Source organism: Coturnix japonica, chromosome 1, assembly GCF_001577835.2.
Source record: "Coturnix japonica isolate 7356 chromosome 1, Coturnix japonica 2.1, whole genome shotgun sequence".
NCBI classification, from domain to species: Eukaryota; Metazoa; Chordata; class Aves; order Galliformes; family Phasianidae; genus Coturnix; species Coturnix japonica.
Window position 1 is genome coordinate 169,351,012 of NC_029516.1, and position 21,007 is coordinate 169,372,018.

The window sequence follows — 21,007 nt, forward strand, 5'->3', positions numbered from 1 at the left end:
GAAGGGACCCTTAAGGGCCACCTAGTTCCACTTGCCTGCAGTTACCAGGTACACCTACAGCTCCACCAGGTTTGTGGGAAGGTTTTTTTAATGGAGTGGATATTCCTTTAGAACCGAGCTCCAGGAATCTTGTCCACATTTCACACAAACTTGAGGCTATTTGTACAAGTGCAGGGACTGGATAAGCAGTCTTTATTTCAGATGATTTTTAATTTCTGCATCCTGGGGGATGACACTCAGAGGGCTCCACTTAGAACCAAAACTCCCAGCTCCTTTCTGTCCTCATCCTGCAGCGATCTCCCAGCATTTGGCACCATGGAGCACAGTTGTGCTCTGGGAGGTGCTCACCATTGTGTGAGCGGCTGTGCACTGCCCTAATGCTTCTCCATGAACAACTGGGCTGAGGAATGCAAATACAGCCTGTGCATGGCAGCCTGAGGCAGAAACCCAACCCTTCTCACCATCTGGAATGCCTGATGTGCGTCACAATGTGGGAACATGGTGTTACATTTCACGCATAGCAAAAGCAAGTCCTATATATATCCCTTTTCTCCTGGCCTCAGCTGCTTGCCCCCCTCATTCATCTCTTTGCGTTCAGCATCTTCACTGAGAAAGAATTTCACTGGAGACCACAGGCAGGACAAGTGTTTCTTCACGTGCTACTGGCTTTTACTGTCAGTGGTTTCATGAAGAAAAGTCTGTAAATAATTTGATGGTGGAAATGAGGGAGATGTATCTAGATTTAGCCAGGGCAATAGTTTTCATGTCTTTAGCTTTCATAGAATCAAAGAATCATTTGAGTTGGAAGGGACTCTTCAAAAGCCATCTAGTCAAACCCCACTGCAATGAAAAGGGACACCTACAGCTCTATTAGGAGCTCAGAGCTCTGTCCATCCTGATTCTGAGTGTCACTGGCTCAGTGAGAAGGAGCAAAAATATCCGTTGCACTGGATTTATTCTTACAGATTCTAATTCTATTCTCACTGATTTATATGTTTCACATGCAAATTATGGAGGTTCACTACTATGGCTGATATGCAAGGATTTGTTGCCTTGTGCACGAATCAGGGTTTTCTGACTTATTTTTCATGAAAGACAGGTTTCATACCAGCATGAATTCTGCCAGAATGCCCCTAAATTGCATTTATTTTCCTTTTTGCCTTGTCTTAAACATTCAGGTTTGAAGAAAATTACCAAAAACCCATGTAAACATGACAGTGGCTTATAATAACTTGAATAAGTTATAACTTGACATAAGCAATGTTTGGTTGAATCTCCTTAACCAATATAGTACTCACCCTAACATTCAGCGCACACAGTGAATTACAGGTTTGTAAAACTGACCAATATCTCAGCAATGTATCACTGCAATATTTCAAAGCTATGTGTAGGTGGCATGTACAAGCCACAGTCTGCAGTATTACACAAGAACCACAATACCAAAAGATATTGCTACCTCATTTCACACTTATTTTCAAGTTTTATTTAGCTATCCTGGCTTTCATGTTATTTTCCATGGAAAATGTTTCCTACCTGCTCATTCCGTAATATTCAGTATTGTGAAGGTAAGCCACATAAAGCCTGCTATCTTCTTACTGAATGGACCTACTCATCTCACAACACGTCCTCCAGCCTCTGTTCATACGTTCCAGAGCACTGAAGTGAGATTTGAAAGCTGAATTTTCTCACTTCACTGACAGGTGTCTGAATATTCCATATGGCTGACAGATTTATGTGTACCTACATATATAATTGGTATTTTTAAGGCATTTGTAACAAATACATTTGGTATTGACTTCAAGGTTTTTTGCTTTAAGCTGCAAGCTAGACATGATTTAAGGATGAAAAAAAGACAAAAATATTTCCATTTGCTGCTAAAGCATAACTTCAATTCTTACATAGTCATTCCTACTGTATTGACTACTCATCATAGATATCCCATTTGCTAGTTAAGAGAGAACAGAGATCACTGGGGAAAAGTGAGAGCATTCAGCTAGAATAACAACAGCCTTTTCAGCTCAAGAAGCAGCTAAGGAAACTTCAAATGAAGAGTAACTACAGGCATATCTGACACCACAAGGACCACTCTGCAGAATGGACGACAAGTTCCAGGTGAATCAATGAGCACCAACAGAGACAATTTCCAGGATACTTTGGATGGTAAGGATCAATACACTTGTCAATAATTCTTGACATGTGCCTTAAGAACCCATCATGCAAACTGAAAAGGTATTTTATTTAGTAACTTGCAACCTCTAGTGAGTTGGTTTTTTTTTTTTTTTTTTCCTTTTTTTTTTTTTTTCTCCCAGATTTTAACTGGAGAAAGCAAACACTTTTTCATATGATAGCCTGTTGATGGCACTGTCAGAGAGTATCACTAAAGTGATAAGCCCAGTAGGATTTACGAAAGGACTTGTCATTTATCAGACAGTAGCATCCAGAAGCATAACAACAGCAAGAAAAAGAAGCTCTCCAATGATTAGGAGATCTAATAAGGCTTTGTTTCCTACAGATGCTTCTCCTTTGATTGCAGATCCAACTCTGCTCTGCTTCAACCTGCAATGCTTCACAACATCTCCCAGGACTCTTGCAAGACAAAAATCAGAACCTGGGTGGCTGCAGCCCACTGACCAGTTTGCTGCCCACCTTTCTTCCAGAAAAAGCATTAACTTACACATCTCTCCCCACCATCACCCATCTCAAAACTGCCATGAGACAGTAGGATCTTACTACTCTGAGAATTCCAATTTTTTCAAATGAAAACCAGGTGAGCTCACTTTTCTTGTATTTGATAAAGATAACCACTGGTTATGCAGAAGTTCAGCACCTTATACTCTTTAGGGATTAGTAGGGAGAGACAGCACCATTGTTGTGTCTTTCAAGTACAGAAACCTCTTAGGCTGCTGATTCCAGCAGAGAATACTGAGGCTTAATGAATTCCACAAGCTCCTTCACTGTCAGTAGTCTAAATCCACTGAGAATTTGTCCTTTTAGAAAGATATGGCAAAACAGTACCACACATTGAGTCAGACAGATTTCCTTGCTGTAACCTACGTACATCATGTGTTGTAAAATAAACAGTGACAATGTAAATTAACTTAATTGCCACAGCAAGGTGATAGAGAAATTCATTTCCTCTCTATGTAGCACACTTGGAATTCCATCAAAGAACAGTTTTTAAATAGAGTTTGAGTTCTTAAGATTAATTTTCAAGAGTATAAGTGAATAAAACTATATATATAGATTAATTAATAAATTAGCTTGTAAATGGCTTTGAAGATGTAGATTATAATAATATTTTTCTAAATTGCAATACTTTCCTTCCTCAAGTGACATCTTTTTTTTTTTTTTTTTTTTTTTGCTTCAAGTGCAGAGTGCAATCTCAAGGCCTCTTTTTGGGGGAAAAAAAAAAAAAAAAGGAGGAAAGAAAGGAATTAAAAATATATGAAGATAGGTCTGACTGAAGATACACCCAAGGGAGTGATTCCAGTTGACCAAGGGCAATGAGAAGAACTTGCTTTGCTAGTTAGGAAGGCTGAACTCTCTTACTGATGGCTCAAGTGATAGTCTCAGGACTATGAATGATCTCATCAGTAATAAAGAAGAGCTGCTAAAAGGAAGGCAGGCCAGATGGTCCTGGAGCCTCTGGAGAGGCTGCCTGAATTTGATTTGAAAAGACTTTTATAGCACCCCATGAACCTGGAATGCTACAGCAGCTCATTTAAAAGACAGTAGATTTTCTAGTAGCAGTTTGACATCTGATACAAACATTGCTGATCTGTGTAGCTTAGATTACTTCAACTGGTTAAAATAAAGACAAGTTCAGCATCCAGAATATTGTTTCTACTGTTTCATTGTAAATGAGTTACAGAGTCTAAAGCTTATTTGGGTCCAAGAGAAATCACCAAGGACTTACTAATTTCAGTACTCGGGAATATATAATAGAACCATAGAACAATTTGAATTGAAAGGCACCCTTGAAAGCCAGCTTCCTTGAAATGAACAGGGACATCTACAGCTACATCAGGTTGTGGAATATCTCCATTTTCTATTAGGTAAAACATGAAATTCAGTAGCAAACCAAACAGGCATTTTGGAAGGTCCTATAGTCAGCTCCTTACATGCCTGGTAGAAGAAGCAAATTATTTAACAGCTTTGGATGGTATAGGATGGTGGAGCAACATGCAGATCCTCCTGCAGTTCACAGTCTAACTGTGCATACACTCTCTGGTGGGAGGAGTAGGTGGCTGATTTGGGGAAGAAGCAAAGTACAGGAATGATACACTTGATTCCTCTGAGGATGGTGACGAAAATCTGTCAGCTTGGCATAGTCCTTCATGTTACCTACAGCAATTACTGACGGATGGGAAAAAACAACAGACATCCGAGTAAGAGGCACAGTGTGTGGCAGGGAGAGAGCAGAACAGCTCTACTGAAGAAACCCATGGCAGTGCTGCAAGGGAACTGTCCGCGCTGCCCATGGAAATGGACATGGTAAGAGCACACAGAACAAACAGTACCATGAGAAGACTTTAGGTCTGTATTTGTTGCAAAAAACCAAACCAAACCAAAACAAGAAAAAAGAAAAAAAACCATAAAACCAAACCAAAAACCAACCCACAAACAAAAACGCACCTAAACAGGCAGCACAGCCTGAGAATACCTTCTGCACTATGACAATGAGCTAGCAGAGGATTCAGTGCGCGCGCACACACACACACACACACACACACACTTTTAGAATAGGTTTTCTCCTCCTACAGTTTTCTTTCAGGAAAGATTTGAAGCCTGGATGACTAAGTACAATGCAGATGGCAAGGCAATGTAGAGCTACCCATGCTAGCTCCAAATGAAACAGCTTAGATGACACCAAGAGTGAATTTAACCTACTTATACTGAATTCCATGGTTATGCTGTTCATGAAGTCTGAACAGTTTAAGCAGTCTGTGATGCAGATGAGCCAAGGAAGGATAGCAGGTGATACTCAAGCTAGGTCTGTGCCAGCCATTCTTACAAAATTTATTTCTGCAGATTTTTTGCTATTACTTGTGGATGTGTCAAGAATGCACCTCCTAGTGAGGAAGAATGCATGCAACTGCAGGAGCATCAGAATGAAGAACTGCCCAGAAAATAAAGGCAAAAATAACTGCTCTGCTAGGATATGGCAAATCCTTCTTCAGCTCAGCAAGAATCATCTGTAGTCTTACATGTTTTGTAAGACAGCTGAAACTACAGAATTGGCTCTAAGTCAGGTCAAGTAATTCAGCTCTCACCAGAATGCCTTTTGTAAATTATGGGCAAGGAGACTGGTGAATCTGCTTTGAGAGGACTTTCATGCTTGGTGTATTCCCATGCTTTCTGGGCACTTGGAAGGTATAAATGGCAAAGATACTCCATCTACAGGGCAGTAGTTACTACTGATAGAAGTATTCTTCATCCCATTATCACAAATGCAGTCCAGGAATGGCAACTGACGTGCACAGTTATCTTAACAGCTGGATATGATAGGACAAAATACTATTTTGTGAGGTTTTTATCTGATAGGACACAAAAACCAGGACATTGATTAGTTGACCTGTTTTTGTACTACTTATAGCTCAGGGATTAATTAGGAATGGAAAGTGCTCTAAGACTTTTAACTGAAGAACTGAAGAATTAAAGGAGGTGAAATATAAATACCTGCTCCTGGTCTTATGAATGAAACCTTACTCAAATAACTCAGACTATGCAAGTATAATAAGTACATTTAATTAATATTTCTCAATTTATATAATGAGATTTATCAGAAAAGGACGAAGAACTGAACAGAGAGACTGTACATGTAAAATCTGAGGATGAGAATTGTAAACACTTAACTTTGTAGCTGCCTACTCCTTTGCCCTGACCAGCTTTCTCCTAGATGTCTGTACTGAAAACAAATCATGTGAAAAAAATCAGGCCAAAGAGAGAAGTTAAGAAAAGCAGGAAATTAATTGCCTTTTCTTTTTTTGTGCTTATATAATACTTCACAGCCTTTTTGAGGAGAGAACATAGGAAAGAGTTTTCCTATTGTCCAATCTAAACCACCATTTTCCATCCATTCTTCCTTGAACCTATATCACTACATGGAGTTTTTATGCACTGCACACATACAGCACTGACATTTAACACTGCTGGATGGACGTGACTATTTGATTGAGCTGATTCAGCACTCTGTGCAAAACCTTTTAACTCTCAGGCCTTCCTGGAGAGGAGGTTGATGCTCTACACCTGTCAGTGTTCATGAAGCACTTTGACAATGCTCTTATTAACATTCTTTAACTTTTTATTATTCCTGAAGAGAACAAGCAGTTGGACTGGATGATCTCTGAAGGTCTCTTCCAATTGAACGATTCTATTCTATTCTATTCTATTCTATTCTATTCTATTCTATTCTATTCTATTCTATTCTATTCTATTCTATTCTATTCTATTCTATTCAACAGAGCATACTCCCACTGAACTTGGGATCCCCTATGAACTTCCTTAGGATGCACTCAATCCTAAGGAAGATAACTGATAAAAATGTTGAACAAAACTGGCCCAAGCGTACATCCAGTTTTTCAGTCAGTACATCTATCCAAGTCATAAGCAGATAGTTTAGTGAGAAGAACAGTGTGGCAGATGGTGTCAAACACTTTACTAAAATTCAGGTAAACAATATCACAGAATTGCAGGAGTTGAAAGACACAAGAGATCATGGAGTCCAACCTCCCTGCCAAAGCAAGTTCCCTACAATAGGTCATATTGGTCTTGAATATCTCCTGAGCAGATTTCACAACTTCTCTAGGTAACTTGTTCCAGTGCTCTCTCACCTCTTACCTCTGCATTTTGTTTACTTTTAATCATAATTAGGAGAAAAAAAAATTCTTCACCACTTCTGACTATCATCATATCACATAGCAGAGAGTCAAGTGTCAATCTGAGGGACAAAAGAGGAAGCAATTCAAGAGCACTATAGCTGACCATGGGTTCAAATTAAAGGAACTTTTCCAGCTTCCTGGAAAGTACCTGAGATCAGGCAGAAATTGAGCAATCCATACTACTTTGTGTTGCTACCAACCAAGGTACAATGCACAAAAGAGGAGTAAGATGATACAGATGGGCTAATTCTGATGCAAACAACAGTGGCGTTATGAAGAAAACACTACCAACCATCCACCATGCAGAGCCAGGGGCAATTTTACAAACGTGGCTCCTAATGGAAATTTTAAGCCAGTTTCCCATTTTAATAGAGATGATATTTTCTGTGTATGACCTTATGGACACTCTGCTGTTCTGTTATAAAGCAATAAAAGAACGATATACCTGAAAGCACTATGTAGGCATGAAAAAATTAATTAGACTGTACCAAGAAGGAAAAAATCTTTTACTTTTTTGCTACTACATTTCATTGTTTTCTTTTTCTGGAATCACCTCCTTGGACTTCAACTCATATACATACTACTTGTAGTATGAGTTTTGCATAATCATATACTATTTGTTTCCCGCCTCTTGAGGTGCTGCGAATCTTGGGCAAATATTCACATGCAGTTCATTAATTAGAAAAATATCAGCGCTACAAAGTTCATCTAGACTTTGGATGGAAATCAAATGCAAATGATCACAAGAAAAGATGAATCATTTAATTGTATATGCATATTTCTTGTAAAGTTTTTGGAGGTACATGCTTGTCTAACTTAATAATCATTATCTTGAAAGTAAAATAATTACCAGTGGTTTTCTTCCTGTAAGATAATTCCCACACCACTACTAAACAAAATGGAGAACTTTTATACTCTGCTTTGTTTGCAGCTAATTTTCAGATAAGTGTCTGGATTTAAACTACAAATTTGTTGACTTAAGAAGACTTGGGGAAAGTCAATGTTATCAATTAAATGTAAGAAATTGATGTATATAAAAGTTAAAGCATGCTAAGATTTTGAAGTAGGATCTTCCTTCAAATGAAACTACCTCAAATGAAGGTCACTTCTTTTTCTGGAATGATTAAATCCACTTGGGATCTTAATATGCATTAATTTTACACAATGCTCCCTGTAAATAATTGATTTCCTTTTACTTCCTTCATAAACTTGGTCAACAAAGTTAATGGTTTCCTGTGGGAAAGAAACCTCAGCCATAGCCAGAAACTGTTTTTGACCTTTCTAACAACAACACAACACCACCAGCAAAACACATCTTCCCTCTTCTTGTGTCATAGTAATAAAAGAGAAGCAGCCTATATTCAACTCATTTTAAGATAAAGTGTCAGAGGAACAAATTATGGAAAAATGCAGATCTCACATTAATCCTTAATATTCTACTGGAGAAATGCCATCTTACAGAATACAGTCACTGATGACAGAACTAACACATACGCTTTACAACTGAGAAAATATCATTTTGAAAAACTCATCTTTTTCTTTGAAGTAATGATACTACAAATGAGTGTCCTGTTAACTTAAAACTAATGAACTGTTTGATCAATGTGATAAATATTATACATGCCGAAGCTTACAGAATATTTCCCATTATATTCTATATTTGAGGACTCTTTAATTATAATTGTGATCCACAGTGTGAAGATGAACTGTGCGTACCGAATATTACTATGACAAGGATAATTTTATTCTCTGCTTAGTAAGCCCATCCAAAACTTGATGAAAGACTTATGGATATAATACTGCCAATGGAATTTAAATTTTGTAGCTTCATGATAACATATGAAATAAGAAAAATAATAAATGTTATTCTGCTTACAGAACCTCCAGTTCTCTAATTCCAGAGATCTTTGATTCTAACCGCAATCTATGAAACATGTATACGTTGCATTCTGATATGTTTGAAAAGCTTCTCAGGCCCCCATGGAAGACTAGAAAATCAAACTAGATAAAGAAAGTTAATTTCCCACAGTGTTGATGGTTTGGAAATTTGCTTAAATATCTATCTTGTAGATTTGAAAAATCAGGCAGTATGTGGTGTGTATATCCAGCTAAGAGTTAGACCCCAAGCACTGCTCAGTGTACAGAACAAAGTAAGAAATTAAGCAGGAGAAAGTGGATGTGAGGAAACACAATTCCAGCTGAGCTATGCAGGAAGTTTGGCAGAGTATCATCCTAGCAAAACCCTTTTCCCTTCAGGAGGGATAAGTACTTTCAGGAGGGATAAGCAGATTAGACAGGCTAATGTAGGTACTCAGATTCTACTAATGCACATTAGTGTCATCAAATAAATAATAATTACTAGAAAAAATATGACTCTTTTCTGCAGAGGGAAGTATACCCTCAATGACTGCCCCAGCAGTTAAAAGTCTAGATATATTAAAAGATCCAGGCCTAGGATATTATGTTGTTGATATCTCCTAAACCCATGTTTTATGGAATAAGGTATTCAGTTGGTTGTTTTTTTCCCTATGTAACATGCAAACAGTTGCTAATACCCAGACTTAGCACTGTCACTGGATGTTTTCTTTCATTACATGACAAACATCTTTTTCAAGAACATCAAGTATTTTGTTAATGGAATATATGCAGAGTATGAAACCCCACAGATGGCCTTTCACCATGTCTATTTTGTTCATTTAGTCATGACTACACTGTTTAGACATGACTATACTATTTTAGCATACTATTATTACTACTATAATGCTATTCTGAGAAAGAAAACTGAAATTAATATCTCATGGATGAATTAACCACAGCCAAAATTGGCATCTAGGGCTTTAGGACAGGAAGAGGAAAGCTGAGAATAGTTTCCTTGCTATTTTAGTCATGATACTTATAAAAGTTCTAACTAGTTGGCAAACACAAACTAACCATCTCACTTAGTTATCACATATATAGAAAGGAAGACAATTTAAAGGCAATTTTTCAACATATTTTAGGCAAGATTTCTAGCTTCTCTTAACTGCATGGTATTCTGGTAGCATTCAAAAATGAACTCTTCCTACAGAAAACATGGTGGTTATCTCTTTGTTCCACTGCTCAATTCAACTAGCTAGCCAAGGCCAGCTACAACCCTCTTCTGCCACCAGCTTTTCTGGAATCTTCAGTTCAGAGCAAGAAGTATTTTGGTATGAGTCTTTAAAAGAGCATTTTTAGATTAAAACCAGCCTTTTGTTTCTCCCCTAAAAAACCCCAACATTCATTTATTCATGTGATTATTATTTATTCATGTGTTTATAAATAGCTTTCTAGCTAATCTGAAAGGGAATTTTCATGCACAGGTGTCTTTAAATCTTTCACATACACTTGTGCACTTAAATGAAGACACTCTAACTTATACACGTGCAATATTTGACATTCAGTTTTCACTGAATGGATAGAGCCAGAGTCCTGCTACGTATTAAATGTATTTGTACTCCTTGCGTAAAATAAGCCAGGCTTGGAAGGTGAATTTTCTAGCACTTTCATTAGGACATGATTTAATAGTATTCTAAAAGAAATTAAAACAACTAGAATCACCTTTCTTCAAGTCATCCACACAAATTGTTCTTCAAAAGACAAGTAACTGGAGCCTCTGGAGAACTAGTGTCAGTACAGCACCCAAGCATTATTTACTCAGGTACAGTCTTGCACTGTGAACTACACTGCAGTATGCATTGTTTAATAATCAACTATATTTACTTGGTTGGAATGGAAACGTTCTACTTTGTAATCTCTATTTTTGGAAAGAATAATAAATGTGTTTACTGGACATTAGTTTTGAAATTCTTATTCTGAGCCTTTCCCTTTGTCAACAAACTTCACATGATATACATGGTATATTTCTTCAGTTTTAACTCTCAAAAATACAGAATCATGGAACTGTAAAATCATCTAGGTTGTAAAAGACACTCAAAATCACTTGGCCCAAACACCAGCCAGATCAAGTCTCATCATAACATCATTTCCCTTAGTGCAATGTTCACATATACCTTACATATCTCCAGAAATGTAGACATCCCTAGGCAACCTGTTCCAATTCTTTGCCACATTTTCCACAAATAAATTGTACCCAATCTAAACTACCTGTGGATCAAACTGGGACCATTTCCTTGTTTCCTTTCACTTGTCACCCAAGAAAAGAGAGTGACACTCTCGTTTCTGCAACCTCCTTTCAGTTAGTTATATACGAGGTAATAATCACACACAAGGGCTGCTCTAAAAGCAACACCTCCTATTTTATTGTGTTGGCCCATAGCATCAATATCCATATATTGGTGATATGGCAGTAGAGGTTGAACCTTCCCACCAATATGCCATTACATTTTGTAGCTGTGTGGCAGATGGCAGCAGAGGAGCAGTCTGACAAAATGGTATCTGACATGGAAGTGCATATGAAGCAACGGTGTGCGACTGAATTCCTCCACATGGAAAAAATGACACCCAGTGACGTTCATTGACATCTGCTTTACGTTTATATAGACCAATCAGTCAATGTGAGCACAGTGAGAAGGTGGGTAGTGCATTTCAGGCATCGTGACAGCGACATGAAAGATAAATTACATTCTGGATGGCCATGAACAACTGTCACGTCACAAAATGAAGAGTGTCTCGATGAGGTTATCTGTAGAAATTAATGAATTATGACCAGTGAACTGTGGATGGATTTGAATATCGGCTTCACTGCATCAGAAATGATGGTGACAACTTTGGAATATCGCAGAGTTTGAGCCAGGTGTGTCCCATAAATGCTACATAGGAACAGAGAGTACACTGTATAACAATTAAGGATGGAAGGGATGTTGCAGAGTTCTCTTCTCCAGCCCCACGCTCAAAGCAAGGCTAGTAAAAGCAGCTTGGTCAGGGCCTTGGCCAGATAAGTTTTGAATATACTCAAAAATTGATATTGCATTGCTTCTTTGAGCAATCTCTTCCAACATTTGACTGCTGCTACAGTGAAGAATTGTTCTTAATAACAAATTGAAACCTGTTTTGATTTTTAAGCATTACCTCCAACTCTGTCACTGTGTATCCCTGAGGTATCTCAATGGAAGATTTCTAGTAGCTGAAGACAGTGACAAGAAGACCTCTCCCACTGAACACAAAACTTAAAGATTTATTTATTTGAAAAGCAAGTTCAGAGACATTTAAAATAAGAAAACATTATTTTTTACTTCCTAAATATTTCATAGCTATGTAACATTGTGGAGGAGAAGGATGTTTAATGGCCTGCCAGTGAGTACTCTTTCCCCCATCACTATATCTCTCTATTTTGTACCTTTTTTGTTTCTTCACCCACTTTAGGCCAGAGAAGGGATACACACAGGACAGGAGAGGCACCATAAACATCCCATGACTATCCAAGTGCTCCATAAGTGGAGAAGTGCAATTCACAGCAGTTAAATGAACTTGATCTCTCTGCACGAGCAGGTATAGAACTATTCACAGAATGTCTGTGCTAAGTAGCAGCATGGGAACAATTAGAAAAAAGTGCTTCAGTTTCTAAGGATTGCTTTCAAAAAGCTGAACAGGAGAGGAGATAACCTTAGGTCAAAAAGGGCTTTTTGTTCTTTCTGCTTAGTTCATCTGGTTTTTATCTCCCTGTAGCTCATGAAACTGATTGATAGCATAAATTAATAATTGTAATAATGATTTGCATTAATTAAAAATTAAAAAGCGATGCAGATTTATGCAAGTTGGCACATTGTGTGGCATTCAATAATAACAAAAAGGCAAATTAGGGGTGACCCTCAAGTCCCTGGCTGGCTGCCAGTTCAAGAGCTGCAAAGATGTGCAGTGCCAACAGGTGCTGAAGCACAAAGCAGCATCTACCTAACGGGAGAATTGAACGTGAGCATTCACTCCTGATGCTCTGGTGATGTGACTGCAGGGAAAAAATGTACGTAACAACAACAACAAAAAACCATCTTTAATCCACATGCTCACATTCTGCGCAACTTGAAGCTCTAATGATACAACTGCCTTTGGCTTCAAGTCAGTTTCATCTTCACACTCACATGCTTTTGTAAGAAAGATACAAATACTGCCAAGGATGACTTAACCCTACAGGACTCCCAGCTAGCTAGAGCTGTGGGGTAGATATAAAGACTTAGGCTCAGAAGGCAGAACTTTTCTTCAAATGGCAGCAACAATCCTGTAATTTTTTAAAATTTTATTATTATTATTTTTTTTCAATTAGAGAGACTTTAACAGCTGTGTTTATAATTAGTAACTTGGATATTCCCAAGATTCTACTCAGACCTTGAGGGAGCTGCCTTGGTGAGCCTACGTCCTTGTAACCAAATTCCGGTATTATCCGAAAGCTTAACATGGTTTTTGGAGCTTATACAGCACCCAGCATAGCTCCTTGACCAACAGCCATGCACTGTTGGCCTTGGCCGCAACAATTCAACAGCAATCATGTTCCAGTTGGGGAATACTGCCAAACATTGTTTACTAGCATACATACAACCAAATTACTGCTTTAAATTGAAAAGAGATCATGCAGGTATTATATACTGCTTTCCTCTCACCCATGGGGAGGAGAGGTTCCCCACTTTGAACCACTGTTGCTTCTAATTCAGGGCCTTCCTGAGAAGCAGAGACTCCACCCCAGTAACTCCTTTCTCTCCTTTCTACTCTCTGAAACACTTGGACCCTCTGCACAAGCTGCAGGCTTCTATACTCTTTCTGTGATTCCTTTGCCTCTCAAACCTTGAAGTTTCTCTCTCAGCTTTTAGCACTTTCAGTTCCCCACTGTGTAGGAGTCCCCTCCAACTCACCCCAGGGCCTCCATCTAGTGTGGCCTTCCTAAATTAACTAAAGATAATTTTGAACAACAAAGTAAGAACCCAAATAGTCACACTCAGGATGATCACAGAATCACAGAATTATCAAGGTTGGAAAAGACCTAGAAGATCCTCCAGTCCAACCATCTCCAATACTTCCCAGTTAAATCATATCCCCCAACACAACATCCAAACGTTTCTTGAACACCTCCATGGTCGGTGACTCCACCACCTCCCTGGGCAGAGATGATGATGATTATTATTATTATCAACAATGTCAGAATTAAATCTTAATAAACTTATTCTCTATGATTTCATTTGAAGAAAGCTAGAATTTTGGGTCTGTATCAAGGTGATATTTGTTTCTTCAAAACTGTCCTCACCCTACAATGATATGCAACAGTCCTCTATGTCTTATACCCACTCAAATACAAAACAATCCCTAACATTTTAGCACCTCCACAAAAAAAAAAGGACAATAACTACAACATGTACTCATGAATAAGCACATAGGCACATCAAACATGTAGCTGAGGGTTGACTGTAAAATGGTTGCTATCTGAAAACAGGGCCTACTGACATATTTAATTTCTCCCTTAGTCACTCTTATTCCAACTCTGCTTTTGTTTACACGCCTACATTTTCTATTCTGTTGTCTGCCCTTAACTGAGGGCACAATTTCCACACTAAGCCCCTCAAGTCGTCAGGTTGAATTTACTACATTATTCCATATCACTGATAAGCACATCAAGCACTCACATGAATTCTGAGAGTACTTATTTATAGGATAAAAACTGTTATTAATGTATTCCTTTAAAGCTCTGGTGAAAAATCAGCTATTTTCTACTTTTCAGTAAGTAACATAAATTTTATTAGTCACACATTTTCAACTCAAAAGCCAGTGGGCTGAATTTGCTGCTCAAACATCCCAGGACAGAGAAATAGTTGACAACTTTGTCTCTGTCCTTATCATTTATTTATTTATTTTTTTAATTTTCCCTCAAATAACCATTCAAGTTAAAAACTAAAGCAGAAATTTTCTCCAGAAGAAAAAAAAAACCAACAAAACACACAAAAACACAATCAAAGAAAACTACTGGGGATTCTTATAGTATGAAGAAGTTGCTACCAAAAATGGCACATTTTGTCACTGGGGAGATACTTCTAGTACTGGAATCATAACCACTGTTTGAGAATGTCACCTTAACCTACAGCTTTCAAGCATGTGGCAGAAAAGTAGTCATGCCTTCAGTTAGCATTGTAACTATTTCAGCTGATATATCAGTTCATATAAATCCAAAGGTTTCCAGCAAAGGAAATTATGATATAATTTTAAGATATCCAGGAAATACATCTGGCAGAAATAAGATTAATACAGAATGTTTTTTCATCAAATCATACAATCACAGAATCATATAATTGCTTGGGTTGGAAAAGACCTTAAAGATCAAGTCCAATCACAACCTAAACATGCTGCCCTAACTAATAACTCTTTGCTAAATCATGTCCCTGAACACCATATCCATATGGTTTTTAAACACATCCAGGGATGGTGACTCAACCACCTCCCTGGGCAGCCTATTCCAGTGCTTAACAACCCTTTTTGTAAAGATTTTCCTCATATCCAACTTACCCTGGTTCAACTTGAGGCAATTTCCCCTCATCCTGTCACCTGTCACCAGTGAGAAGAGACCATCCCCACTCTCACTGTAAGCACCTTTCAGATCTTGGAAGAGAGCAATAAGGTCTCCCTTCAACCTACTTTTCCCCAATCTAAACAGCCTCAGTTCCTTCAGTCTCTCCTCATATGGCATATTCTCTTCACAAGCCTTGTTGCCCTTTTTTGGACCTTCTCCATCACCTCCACGTCCTTTCTGTACTGAGATGCTCAAAACTGAACACAGTACCCAAGCTGAGGCCTCACCAATGCCAAGTACAGGGGCAGGATGATTTCCCTAGTCCTGCTCATAACACCATTCCTGATACAAGCCAGGATGCCATTGGCCTTCATGACCACCTGGGCACACTGCTGGCTCGTATTCAGCCAACTGTCCATCAGCACACCAATGTCCCGTTTCATCAGGCAGCTTTCCAGCCACTTCTGCCCAAGCCTGTAGATTTGCCTGGGGTTGTTGTGACCAAAATACGGAACCTGACACTTGGCCCTATTGAAACTCATACAGTTTGCCTTAGCCCATTGATCCAGTCTATCCGGGTCCCTCAGTACTGCCTTTCTCCCCTGTAGTAGACCAACACTCCCTCCAAACTTTATATCGTCCGCAAATTTACTGAAGGTGCACACAGTCTCCTCACCAAGATCATTAATAAAGATGTTTAATATAAATGGCCTCAGTACCGAGCCCTGGGGGACACCACTCATGACTGGCTGCCAACTGGACTTAACTCTATTGACCACAATTCTTTGGGCCTGGCCAAAGTCCATCTTTCAGTCTATCTTGCCCAAAAGGTTCTGAGCAATGGTATAGATCCATCATCATGTGAATGTAATAAAACACTCAGCACATACAGAACTGAGAAATGTTCTCTAAAAATTTCTATTCAGATTTTGGAAGAAATGGGATGATGTATTTTTTCTTTGTAAAAGACATGAGATACCTGTATTTAGTACAGTGCTTATTAGTCAGTAGAAACAAAAGTAAAAAACTCAACATTATTAACTGGGTATTGGAGATTATATATAATCAGGCACAATTAATTAATGTCTAAGAGTTCTTGAAGTGACAGATGAGGATACATCTGGTGTAAAGATTTTATGCCTTAGTGCATCTTGAAGTGCTGAAGCAATTCCAGCACGCTGAAAGATTTTTGCTGCAGAAAGATGAAAGCAGACAAGAAAGATGACCATGTCAAAGGCACAGTGTCAAAGAAATGACAAAACATTAAAGGCAGGAACAGCATACTATAAACATAATTTTATTTAAAATATACCTTCTCAAAACAAACTCAATGAGACTTTAAAAAATGAACAATTTAAAAAACTCTTTAAAGGGTGTTTCGTGAAGTAATTTAATTAAAACTTTAGTCTTTGCATCATATTGGGCCAGTAGAGTCAATATTGTTAAGAATAAGTAGCTCATGTCTAAAAATATTACTTAAATTCTCGAAATGATTCCCGAATGAAAATGTCTTCAGGGAGGTTTCAGAGGGATAAATATAAGATCACGCATCTTTCAGCATTTTCGCCAATGCTTTTGAAAGTCAAACCCCTTTTTATAGGATCACAGAATCATTATGACTGGCAAAGACCTCTAAGATCATCCAGTCCAAACACCAGCCCACTCCCACCAGGCCCACAGACCACGTTCCTTGGTGCCACATCTACACATTTCTTGAACACCTCCAGGGATGCTGACTCCACCACCTCCCTGGTGGGAGTGGTGGTCATACATATGACTAAATATGAGAACAGAACAAAAGCTGGTAGAAAAGGTAGTAGCAAAAAATTACAGTGAAACTGGGGAGTAAGGTAAAACAACTACAAAGAAGAAAGCTGAAGAGCTGATGAAGCTCTTATAACGGTTTTTAGGTTGCCAAAATTTCATTTAGAAAGGCATGAAAAGGAGGCTAGAAACTGGAAGACAAACAAGTACACATAGAAATAACACACACATTTTACCATCCATTAAGATGTGTAACCATTGGAGGAAATCAGCACATAAATTGCTGACTTCTCCATTTCTCTGTGTCATGAAATTAAGACAGGATGAAGAATTCCTCAAAGATCTCAAAGACAGTTTTCGTCTTTGCCTTTAATCTCATGGAAAACAGAGGTTTCTTACATCTAATTTCTGTACTCTGCAGCAACGTACCAGCATGCAAAATTAAGAGCATGTGATAGCTAACTGTAACAGAATAGGTAATCTAAGTCTATACCAGGGTCTAAAAGAATTATTAACCGAATTCTATGAAAATTACAGCATTGCACTCAAGGATGTTTTTTTGCCAAATTTCTGCATAAGTAGTTGAAAAGAAGTCATAATTCTGTAGTGGTAGAATTCTATAATATGGTGACATCTAATACTGTATTTTCAATATTTTCATTGATTCTCCCTTTTGCTCTACCTTTAGAAGCTAGGATACTTTTGCAGTTCCTTCTCACCCCTTTACTTGTATCTATCTGCCACTGTGTGGGTGCAGGTAATGACATCTGTGTGTCTAAATACATACCCTGTGGATCCCAAACCTGACAGTTTGCATTGCAAATGAACAATTTTTTTTCTCTTGTAAAAAATAAAAGATCTGGGAAAAAATGGAAAGTTAAATTTTTTCAAATTCAGCTATCATGTGTCAAACGCATGACAAAATGAAAGCAACAAGAACAGTAACAACAACCTCATAGTGGCAAAAGAAAGATTAAGATATTAGTTCTGAGTCAATGCCCACAATGGTAACCTTATTAATATGAACAAAGATACATTCTTAATACAATTTGTAAGATTTGAAAAGCTTTGCAACATATTCCTCCTCTCCATTTTTACATCTGTGGAAATATCATTGATGGAATTTACTAAATATGGGTTTACAAAATATAGGTTTTATTTAATTTTTTGTGGATTTTTTTTTTTTTCATGTTTTAACAGTAGTCTTGTCTCAAAAGAAGCATTTGATTAAAACAGGGATTTCCTCAAACTTTGCTTTAAATCTCTCTTGTTAAATGAAACTAATCTATCAGTAGGCAATTTTAGGAAAGAGGGCCCAAAAACATAATGTAAATGGTATATATAAAAAGTAGACAGAAAACTTCCTCTCAGCTTTGCTTCCTTGAAGACAATGGCACTGTCATCAGCCTTCGTCTTCCCTGAGCACAAGTTTTACTCTATTTCTTGTATCATTCCTACTCCCCTTCCTTTTTGTATCTCTGCACTTTATTAATGATAATTTAGTCCCTAATATCCAAAGCATTTTGGGATCACAAAATAAAATGCATTCAAGGTATGTAGCTACTATCATGAACTCACTAATGATACTTTAAGGAAGAGAAAGTAGACAAGCACAGTATAGTTGTTATTTGCTTCAGTAAGGTTTGTAATACAAGGAGCAGTCACATGGAACAAAGATGTTTGATTGTTACCAAGCAATGCACATCTCTTCTATCATCTAACACTGGCAGTAATTCACATCAGAGCTCCACAGGACTTCAGGACAAAGGTAGACTGCCAGAGTTGCCCCTGTGCTTAGAGAGAGGGTTAGATACAAAGTACAAAGTACAGCCTTCTCATATGTATTTTGCTTTGAGTAAGACTGTTGTAGGAATTCTCTCAGAAAGAGGGATGAGAGACCTGGGTGTGCTCATCCTGAAGAGGAAAATGTAAAGAGGAGATCTTGTTGCTGTCAGTAGCAAACCTATTAGGATGGTCAAGAGGAAATGGAAAGAGACCATCTTACCAGAAGATTGGAGAAGGACCATTTTTCAGATGTGCACAGCTAAAAGCATGAGAGGCAAAAAACAAAAGTTGCAGTAATGGAAAAACTGACTAAACATAGGGGAAAAAATGTTGCCACAAGGGTTGTGAAACACTGGAACAAGTTACCCAGGGAGACGGGGGATCTCCAAGGACAGAGATCCTCAGAGCACGCCTGGTGAGTTGGCCCTGCTTTGAACAGGGAGTTGGACAAGATGTTTTCCAGAGGTTCCTTTCAAACTTAATTGTTCTGTGCTTAATTTCTTGACAGTCTTCAGAGCATCTCCTGTTGGTCTAACTCTACTCCTGTTAACTTCAGCTTACTGAATGTTTTTGGAAAATTTCATTCCTTTACATTAGCAATATAAGGTTTAAAAGAAGATACATCAACACATTAGTATTCTTTCTTTCTGCTTCAAGCAACTACTGTTATGTACCTTTCTTTCTTTCTGTTTGCGTCAAGATTTTCAGCCAGAGATGGAATTATTTCCACATATTTTAATTCTGCTATCAAGTAAACAGATTGGTATTCAGCCTTTCAAAAGAGGTCATAACTGCCACTGATGTGCCTTCAGTTCACAGAAATCTGCTTCATGTTCCACAGCAAATGTAAATTCTTCATGTTTTTAACAGTTTTTTTCTTTTCTTTTCTTTTTTTTTTTTTCTTCATTCCTTTTTAGCCACAACTTCACTCAGATACGCACATTCTGATCACTCAGGAAGGTGTCACACAGTGACCTATGATGCATGTGCTACTTGTAAGAAAGGGTACTCCTTACCCTGCTTTCTCTTTCCTGTCTCTTTTGACAGGTCTGATCTGACCTCCTTTCTTTCTTTCTTTCTTTCTTTCTTTCTTTCTTTCTTTCTTTCTTTCTTTCTTTCTTTCTTTCTTTCTTTCTTTCTTTCTTTCTTCTTCTCTTTTTTCTTTCTTATCTTTCTTTTTTCTTTCTTTCTTTCTTTCTTTCTTTCTTTCTTTCTCTTTTCCTCTTCCTCTTTTTTCTTTTTCTTTCTTGTCTATTTTCTTCCCTTCCCTTTCCCCCCCCTTTTTTCTTTTTTTTCCTTCCTTCCTTCCTTCCTTCCTCCTTTCTTCCTTCCTTTACCTTCTTCCTTTCTATGATGCCTTCATCGGTTATGCCTGTTCCTTCCTTCCTTCCTTCCTTCCTTCCTTCCTTCCTTCCTTCCTTCCTTCCTTCCTTCCTTCCTTTCTTTTGTTTGCTTGTTTGTTTGTTTGTTTTTTAGAGCTCAATTAAAAAGCTGAATTAGCCAGCTTCAAGGGACTGAAGAGGAAAATAAAATCTTAAGCATCAGTGAGTACATCACATTGGCATGCACTGCTTAGCATAATCTCATCTTTAGGCTGTAGTTTGATGTTCCAGTGACTCCTACAATGTCTACAATTCAAACCATTTACAGTGCCCGGATAACAGATATAAAATAGCAAATTCTTAAAACAGATCATATGCATCTTGCTCTACAACTGCTTGTTCTCCATCATTACCAGAAAGGAACTATAATCTGGTTGCTTACCAAGTACCACATAAAATGTTCCAGCGATCCCACTTGGGCTCAGCTTCACTGAGTTCCCAATAAGTCCCATATCACATCTACCAGCCCCATGTTAGTGCCTCAGGTGCTACAGTCTATCATCCATAGTATCAATTCTTGTTGCAGTGGGAGGTGCTGATCCACATAGAGGAATTTAAATGAAGGGACCTTAACCTTAAATTGATGATACTTTAAGTTGTGAGATGACTCCCATCTGATATGCAACAAATCATTCCTGCTAATTGAAATGCCTCAGGGAATTTTCCTTCCCCATTCTCAATTATTTCTAGACTAAAAATTGCCTTTTCTTGTACAGTTGAGCTTTGTGAAT

General features: G+C 38.0%; 1 protein-coding gene across 27 annotated transcripts in view; it reads right to left on the reverse strand.

The window, feature by feature from the left end:
* The window catches only part of DLG2 (discs large MAGUK scaffold protein 2), a 964,547-nt gene that overhangs the window by 112,044 nt on the left and 831,496 nt on the right, over positions 1 to 21,007 (reverse strand). The window lies entirely within an intron of this gene.